This window comes from Schistocerca gregaria, chromosome 1 (assembly GCF_023897955.1).
Source record: "Schistocerca gregaria isolate iqSchGreg1 chromosome 1, iqSchGreg1.2, whole genome shotgun sequence".
Lineage (NCBI taxonomy): Eukaryota > Metazoa > Arthropoda > Insecta > Orthoptera > Acrididae > Schistocerca > Schistocerca gregaria.
Genome location: NC_064920.1, coordinates 225,394,462 through 225,401,094, shown reverse-complemented (window position 1 = coordinate 225,401,094; position 6,633 = coordinate 225,394,462). Strand labels below are relative to the sequence as shown.

Below are 6,633 nucleotides of genomic sequence, written 5' to 3'. Positions count from 1 at the left end.
ATCTCTCAGCTCCCTACATACACTATGTAATCAAAAGTATCCGGACATCTCCAAAAACATACGTTTCGGAGGCGATGGTGTTATGGTGTGGTTGTGTTTTTCGAGGAGGGGGCTTGCACCCCTTGTTTTGTGTTACACTATCACAGGACAGGCCTACATTGATGTTTTAAACACCTTCTTGCTTCCCACTGTTGAACAGTTCGGGGATGGCGATTGCATTTTACAGCACTATCGAGCACCTGTTCATAATGCACGGCTTGCGATGGAGTGATTACACGACAATAACATCGCTGTAATGGACTGTCATACACAGACTCCTGACCAGAATCCTATAGAACACCTTTGGGATCTTTTGGAACGCCAGCTTCGTGCCAGACCTCACCGACCGACACCGATACCTCTCCTCAGTGTAACACTCCGTGAAGAATGGGTTGCCATTCCCCAAGAAACCATTCAGCACCTGATTGAACTTACGTCTGCAAGAGTGGAAGCTGTCATCAAGGCTCCATTACCGATGGATGGCACCAGGAATCTGTAACTCATTTTTAGCCAGGTGTCCGGATACTTTTGATCACGCCGTGTATGTCGCCGTAGAGATCATGCAGGTAAAACGATACAAATAATAACTGCCGTGTACGGTTCCATGCGTTATTCATCCCACGCTTCCTTCGTAAGTGGAACAGTACGAGTATATGATACAATGGAACATACTCTCAATGAATCGCAGAAAACACATGCAAGTTGTACTACATTTCACTTTATTCGTAGTATCAGTAAAACATGGTAGTCAACGAATATTACTCACGCCCCTTACTCGTTACATTTATCGTGCTGTGTCACCATTGGGGTAATCTACTTTTCTGGCTTTTGTTTGAACATTTCCCGGCATCCGTTAACGTATTAATAAAATTTCCGCCCCCGGGTGGGCTCGAACCACCAACCTTTCGGTTAACAGCCGAACGCGCTAGCCGATTGCGCCACGGAGGCCGTTGGCGTGATCAGTGCTCCTGAGTGTATAGTTCGCACCTATTCTCTTTGGGCAACTCACTGGCCTGGATGCTTCTCTGTTGAGTCGCGGGCAGCGGAGAGGGGGAAAGAGGTAGCGTAGTTAGTAGGAGCGGGGAAGGGTGCAGGGAAGGGGTCGAGCTAGGAGACCAGGTAGAACCGTGGTGTCAGTGACGGTGAAATATGTGAATGAATGTCACTTGCTAATCCATGCACGCTTCACGCGTAAACATTTTTTTCTCAATTGATCCACAAATTAGAGAATGTACAATTCAGAGTAGATTTTGTTCTGTATGATCATCTTTGAAAAATCTGTCTATTCTTAAAGAACACACAAAAAATAAACAATGGATATACAAAAGAGCTACAGATCTCATATGCCTGAAAAAAATTCTGTTAGCTAGATTTTGAAACAAATGAAGTTGAATGGTAAACAATCAAAAACATTACTGCCATGAGAAGCTTACCACTGTATAAAGATATGAGAGCATAACTGAGTCATGAACACGATTTTTGGCCACTTCCCTGTAACGTCATTTTCTTTCACCATTACCAAGCCAAATTTTAGTGACGCTGTGTTTGCTGAGGTCTGGTTTGTCCAGGCTGCAGATGCAGAATTTATTGAATGTACTATGATGAATCTTGTAGATGACTATACAGTTTGGGGTCTGGAAGTAAAACTCAGAAAATCAAACTACGTCAACTGCAAAGTAAACAGGTAAAAATAAAAAGTATATGTACTCCATAAAGTACAAAAAGCAAAAGCCATAACAAGACAGATAAAGTGTAGCTTGCGAAATGCTGTGCGGGATAAGACGAAGATCTGTATGTTCAAGCCATTTGCGGCAAGTCAGTACAAAATCAGTACAAAAATTAAAATCAAGTACAAGCAGCGTACGAAACGACTTTTGGAGATAATGATGTGGGATGATGTTATTAAATAAAATTAGAACAGCTGAAATCTGAAGAAGACAAAGAAACCAGGTAGACCAAAGAAAAGATGAATGGAGGGAATAAAATTCGTTTTGGCAAGGAGCTTCTTTTCTACAGGGGAGAAAGAGGGGTGCAGCAGTTGCCCTTCCCCGCTCAACGTACGCCCTTGACCATGAGCCAGCTGGCATGCTTGCATAATACTATTCTTAACACTTGTTCAACTATGCATTTTATTGGTGTATCACCTGTTGACACACTTGCTGGGAATGACATGGGGTTTTATTAGAACCAAAAAAATACAAACGTTCAAAAAATGTCCGACAGATGGCGCTTCATCTGATCAGAATAGCAATAATTAGTACAACAAAGTAAGACAAACCAAAGATGATGTTCTTTACAGGAAATGCTCAATATGTCCACCATCATTCCTCAACAATAGCTGTAGTCGAGGAATAATGTTGTAAACAGCAATGTAAAGCATGTCCGGAGTTATGGTGAGGCATTCGCGTCGGATGTTGTCTTTCAGCATCCCTAGAGATGTCGGTCGATCACGATACACTTGCGACTTAAGTTAATCCCAAAGCCAATAATCGCACGGACTGAGGTCTGGGGACCTTGGAGGCCAAGCATGACGGAAGTGGCGGCTGAGCACACGATCATCACCAAACGACGCGCGCAAGAGATCTTTCACGCGTCTAGCAATACTTTTTTTGTTCTAATAAAACGCCACGTTATTCCAAGCATGTGTGCCAATTTTTACCTCTCTATCTACATTATTCCGTTGTTTATTAAGTTTTCAAATTTATACTAACTTTTTGATCACCCGGTATATTTAATTATTTTTTTTTTTCTTTTTTGCATTTCGCTGGACGAGCGTCTGGCATTGTCAGAGACTGGAGTCGAGCCCGCGGCTGCAGATTATACACTCATAATAAATAAATGAATAAAATAACGCACCATGAAGGAATTATCCGAATTGGACGGAAACCGGTAGATGTGATATACATGTACAGACAAACAAATGATTACAGTTTCAGAATAATTGGATGTATTATTCAAGAAAAAGAGCTTCACAGATTTGAGCGAGTCAATAACGCGTTCATCAACCTCTGGCCCTTATACAAGTAGTTCTTCAGCTTGGTTTGTTGGATGACCTCCTGAGGGATGTCGTCCAAAATTCCTCCCAACTGGCGCCAGAAATGGTTGGAGGGAACTGCTCGTACTTCTCCAAAAGATTAGGCGATCTTGGTGGCCAAGGCAGGATTTGACAAGCACAAATACAAGCAGTAGAAGCTCTCGTCGTGTGTGGGCGGACATTATCTTGCTGAATATAATGGCCTGCCACGAAAGACAACAAAACGGAGTGTAGAATATTGACGACCTACTGCTGTGCGGTAGGGCTGCAGCGAATGACAACCAAATGGGATGGCACCCGACACAACCAAACCACCTGGTTGTCAACCGTATGGCGGGAGGCAGTCAGGTTTGTATCTCACCGCTGCCCGGAGCGTCTCCAGAGACACGCCTTCGCCGCTCATCGGGCTCAGTTCGAAGCGGGAGTCACCGCTGAAGACATGACTACTACAATCAATGAGATTCCAGGCGGAAGGCGTTTCTGTAGACGCCTTGGAGGGCGGTGGATACCAACCTGACTGTGTTCGCCAAATGGCCTGACAACCTGGAGTGATGGTCTGGGGTGCCATTTGTTTTCATAGCAGGTTGTCATCCGCGCCACCATTACAGCACGGCGGTACGTCGGCGACATTCTATGCCACACTACAGAATAAATAAAACGGAAACCCACTGATGATTGCACAGTGCACAGTGGTGCTGAAACATGTTTGGGTACTGAGAAAAAAAACGGTGCTTTGCATAACTGGAGGACCTCACATCCCACAATTTTAACTGCGAACACAGTCAACACAAGAGCTGCAAATCCAAATGATGAATATTATATGTCCCGTTTTATTGCCCTTCATGGCAAGTCATCCTGGGCTTACATTTCAGCAAGATAATGCCCGCGTTCACACGGACACTTTCTACTGGATTCCCGTGCTACAGCGATCTACAGGTGTAGGTGACAAGGGGAGAAAAAAACAATGGCTCTGAGCACTGTGGGACTTATGTAGTCATCAGTCCCCTAGAACTTAGAACTACTTAAACCTAACTAACCTAAGGACATCACACACATCCATGCGCGAGGCAGGATTCGAACCTGTGACCGTAGCGGTCGCGCGGTTCCAGACTGAAGCGCCTAGAACCGCTCGGCTACTCAGGCCGGCGCGAACTGTGATGTCTCTCATTTATTACTATGATTATTTCTCCCTACTTACGTGGGCGCCAACAAAATATTTTCACGCTCTGAGAAGAAAGTTGGTCACAAAAATTTCATGAGAAGGTCCTACTGCAGCGAAAAACGCCTTTGTTTTAATGACTCCCATTCCAAATTTGTGTTTCGTATCCGCAGCACTGTCTCTCCCCTATTTCGCGATAATACAGAACGAGCTGCACGTCTTAGAACTTTTCTGATGCCCGTCAATCTTGATGCGGATCTCACACCACCCAGCAATATTCCACAAATGGGTCAATACATCGCAGTATTTGGTTTGCTTTCCCCACATCATTATCTATGTGCCTGTTGCAATTTAAGTTATTCGTAATTGTAATCGCTGGCTATTTAGTTGAGTTTACAGCCACTAGATTTGAGTGATTTATCTTGCAACCGAAACGAAGGGGTTTTCTTTTAGTACCTGTGTGGATAATTTCACACCTTTCATTGTTTAGACTGAATTGCCACTTCTCGCTCCTTACTGTTATCTTGCCTAAATCTTTTGGCAATACGTATTGCTCATCTGCTGACTTCGTAAGACTATAAATGGCAGTATCATCTGCAAACATCCAAGTGGTCTGGTCACATTGTCTCCTATATCGTTTATGTAGATTAGGAGCAACAGAGGACCTGTAATACTTGCTTACTTTAGTTTTATTCGATGACTGTCCATCAATTACTACAAACCCCTCGGAGTGTGGCAGCTTTAACAGATTTAATCACCGATGAATGACTTCCTGTTCGATACGGCATACTTGAAGAAACTTGTAGATTCTCTTTTTCTTAGCACTGAGGCTATCCTCAACACAACAAGCTGTGTACATGAAATTACACTTCTGGCCATTAAAATTGCAACACCAAGAAGAAATGCAGATGATAAACGGGTATTCATTGGACAAATATATTATACTAGACTGGCATGTGATTACATTTTCACGCAATTTGGGTGCATAGATCCTGAGAAATCAGTACCCAGAACAACCACCTCTGGCCGTAATACGGCCTTGATACGCCTGGGCATTGAGACAAAAAGAGCGTGGATGGCGTGTACAGGTACAGCTGCTCATGCAGCTTCAACACGATACCACAGTTCATCAAGAGTAGTGACTGGCGTATTGTGACGAGCCAGTTGCTCGGCCACTATTGACCAGACGTTTTCAGTTGGTGAGAGATCGGGAGAATGTGCTGGCCAGGGCAACAGTCCAACATTTTCTGTATCCAGAAAGGCCCATACAGGACATGCAACATGCGGTCGTGCATTATCTTGCTGAAATGTAGGGTTTCCGCAGGGGTCGAATGAAGGGTAGAGCCACGGGTCGTAACACATCTGAAATGTAACGTCCAGTGTTCAACGTGCCGTCAGTGCGAACAAGAAGTGACCGAGACGTGTAACCAATGGCACCCCATACCATCACGCCGGGTGATACTCCAGTATGGCAATGACGAATACACGCTTCCAATGTGCGTTCACCGCGATGTCGCCAAACACGGAGGTGACCTTCATGATCCTGTAAACAGAATGTGGAGTCATCCGAAAAAATGAAGTTTTGCCATTCGTGTACCCAGGTTAGTCGTTGAGTACACCATGGCAGGCGCTCCTGCCATGGTCTCCGAGCTGATAGTCCATGCTGCTGTAAACGTCGTCGGACTGTTCGTGCAGATGGTTGTTGTCTTGCAAACGTTCCCATCTGTTGACTCAGGGATCGAGACGTGGCTGCACGATCCGTTACAACCATGCGGATACGAAGCCTGTCATCTCGATTGCTAGTGATACGACGCCGTTGGGATCCAGCACGGCGTTCCGTATTACCCTCCTGAACCCACCGATTCCAATTGGATCTCGACCAACGCGAGCAGCAATGTCGCGATACGATAAACTGCAATCGCGATAGGCTACAATCCGACCTTTATCAGAGGCGGAAACGTGATGGTACGCATTTCTCCTCCTTACACGAGGCATCACAACAACGTTTCACCAGGCAACGCCTGTCAATTGCTGTTTGTGTATGAGAAATCGGTTGGAAACTTTCCTCGTATCAGCACGCTTTAGGTGTCGCCACCGGCGTCAACCTTGCGTGAATGGTCTGAGAAGCTAATCATTTGCATATCACAGCATCTTCGTCCTGTAGGTTATATTTCTCGTCTGTAGCACGTCATCTTCGTGTGTAGCAATTTTTATGGCTAGTAGTGTAGTTTGCTTTCTCCTGAGTGTGAATATGTTTTCGTCTGCTGTGTTTCTTTTTCTTCAGTTACAACATGCTGAATTTTTGCAACATCCAACAGTGTGGACGCATGAACAACTTGAGACGTAGGGAACGTGCAGTGCGCCACACCGCTTGCAAATGCGCCTTTCGACTACTGCCTGC

The 6,633-nt window shown here is 44.9% G+C and overlaps 1 non-coding gene across 1 annotated transcript; it reads right to left on the bottom strand.

Moving 5' to 3' along the window:
* Positions 1-913: 913 nt before the first annotated feature.
* Positions 914-987, bottom strand: Trnan-guu (transfer RNA asparagine (anticodon GUU)). Its single transcript has one exon. It is a non-coding gene; the product is annotated as a tRNA-Asn (tRNA).
* Between the last annotated feature and the right edge of the window lie 5,646 nt (positions 988-6,633).